At 44.3% G+C, this 2,562-nt stretch overlaps 1 long non-coding RNA gene across 1 annotated transcript; it reads right to left on the reverse strand.

The window, feature by feature from the left end:
* Positions 1–1,402: 1,402 nt before the first annotated feature.
* On the reverse strand, positions 1,403–2,165 carry LOC127192665 (uncharacterized). Its single transcript, XR_007831068.1, has 3 exons — positions 2,078–2,165; positions 1,622–1,723; positions 1,403–1,513 (listed from the first exon to the last, which is right to left on the reverse strand). It is a non-coding gene; the product is annotated as an uncharacterized LOC127192665 (long non-coding RNA).
* Between the last annotated feature and the right edge of the window lie 397 nt (positions 2,166–2,562).

Consider the following 2,562-nt stretch of genomic DNA (forward strand, 5'->3'; position numbering starts at 1 on the left):
CCTGCCGCCATGTTTGCCTCTACACCTGCGCTCGCTGCCATGCCTCTGAGCCAGGGTGGATTCTTACCCATGTGGAACCATAAGCCAAAATAAACTCTTTCTTCTATAAGTTGCTTTGGTCATGGTGTTTTATCACAGCAACAGAAAACTAACTAAGACAACTGTATATCGTATAGAAATATTACAGTAAAATCATTCTCCAATGTCAGGCAGTATATAGCTTTCCATATTTTTCCATGTTAACAATTTTATATTAAGATATTCATATATGAACTTGCAGTATTTACTGGTTGTCGATTGCTACATAAGCAGATTATCCTAAAAGGTTTTTTGCTTAAAACCAGTAACGCTTAAAATTGACATCTAGAATAAGTCCAGTTTTAAAACAAAGAACTTGAATAGAAGATGTTTCTCTAAGGAAGGTGTACAAATAGCCAATAAGCACATGGAAAATATGTTTCCAAACTACTTGTCATTGGGGAAGCGTAAACCATAACCACAGGAAGAGCGTCAGGAAGATGGCAGACTAAGAAACCTCTGCCCCTCCCGCCTCTCACAAAGATGCCCATTCAGGAGATGGCTCAGAAAGTAAAAGTGATTTTGTGTGGAAGGAGAGAAGCAACTCCTGAAAGCTGTCTTCTGACCTCCACACAAAATGCCAAAGTATATGCATCTCTCTCTCTCTCTCTCTCTCTCTCTCTCTCTCTCTCTCTCTCTCTCACTCACTCTCTCACTCTCTCTCTCTCTCTCTCTCTCTCTCTCTCTCTCTCTCTCTCTCTCACACACACACACACACACACACACACTGACGAGAACGATGATGACGACAATAAATTTATTTATTGTTTTTATTTAATTTTTTTGAGACAGGGTTTTTCTGTGTAGTCTTGGATGTCCTGGACTCACTTTGTAGACACAATAATTATAAACCATGGTTCACAGTTCTCTGTGTGAGAAATCTGGAAGTCAGTTAAGGGGCCCCTTCACAGCAGATGAGCACAAACTCAGCTAGATCAAAGCCAGAGGACCTTTTCCCTTCGTCCAGCACCACTCAGATGGAGAGAATTCCTAATACTTGGATACTCCCTGGGGAGAAACAAAGGTGGATCATGCATGCAGAGCTGTAATTTGGGGGAAATGGCTGTGTGAGGAAATGGCTTCTGTCCTGTCCATCTCACAGATCTGAGGGGACCTGAAATACTTAAAATGACTGGAAACGCTGGGAACATTAACTGGCAGAGCGATGTCCGCTGCCCCAGAGTGCCCTCAGCCCACCAGACACAGACAGGCATTGCAACAGACTCGCCCTCAGGGAGAAGGTTGGAGCAAGCATCTAATGTTCCTATTTTGCGGGGGAGGGGTATATATAAGGTTTTGGTTTCCTTCATGGGTGCCTTAGTGCATCGACAGGACCTACCATAGTGCAGATACTTGCTGAGAAAAAATAAATGGGTGGGTGCTGCGCCTGAAGAGTTGGAGTCCAGCAGGGGGCAGTACAGCTCGGTGACCCCTCCTTTGGGGAAATAAGAAAGAAGTGTGTGTTGAGTATTCTGATTTTTTTTTTTAAAAAAAGAGTCCTGCCAAAGAACTTTGCGTTAATTACTTTTCTTATTATTCTTACCAAAGTGCCAGAGGGAAAAACTTCAAGGAAGAGTAATTTACGCCTGACTCGTGGCTCAGTCTTTGACTCCTTAGCCTCGTGCACTTGAGTAGAACACCGTGGCTGTGGGAGAGCAAGTGGGGAAAGATGTTCATCTCACAAGGGACAGAAAACAGAGTGAAGGATGATATAGAAAGAGGCTGGGGCAAGATATACCTCTAAACTACACCCTCAGGGTCTCCCAGCAACGGCATCATACTATGGACCCATGAAAGCATTAACCTGCCTATTAGGTCAAGATGCTCATGAGCATAACCATTTCTGGAAATGCCCTCCCAGACACAATCTCAATCCAATCAAGTTGAGTTAATTAATAGTAACCCATAAGGCACTTGTTTCTGTACAATCCAAGATCAGGCAGTGACCCGGCATAACATGCTCCACATGACCAAAGGCTGTTATGAGCCAAAACGCTACCTGGTGTGTTATTACTCCACATGACACAGGTCAGTTGACATCAGAGGGACTGTGCTCATCAGAATTTCCAATGCTGTGGCGAACACCTGAAAGGAATAATTTAAAGGGGGAAAGATTTATTTGGGCCCACTCTTCCAGCAATGTCAGGTCAGGGTGGCTGGCCCACTTTTGAGTCATGAATTAAGGCAGGACATTGTGGCAGTGAGAGCACTTGGCAACACAGACAGAAGGAAGACAGGGGTCAACATGTCTGCCTTCTGCTCAGCGGTTAAGAACACTTGCCGCTCTTCCAGAGGTCCTGAGTTCAATTCCCAGCAACCACATGGTGGCTCACAACCATCTGTAATATGGTCTGGCGCCCTCTGCTGGTGGGCATGAAGGCAGTGTGTTCATATAAAGATGTTTGCCTTCTAAGTAGGCCTACTTCCTGTGTCTTGGTATTGGATGCTGCCTCTTACCTTTTTTAATATTATGATCCAGTGAGC

Source organism: Acomys russatus, chromosome 8 (genome assembly GCF_903995435.1).
Source record: "Acomys russatus chromosome 8, mAcoRus1.1, whole genome shotgun sequence".
NCBI classification, from domain to species: Eukaryota; Metazoa; Chordata; class Mammalia; order Rodentia; family Muridae; genus Acomys; species Acomys russatus.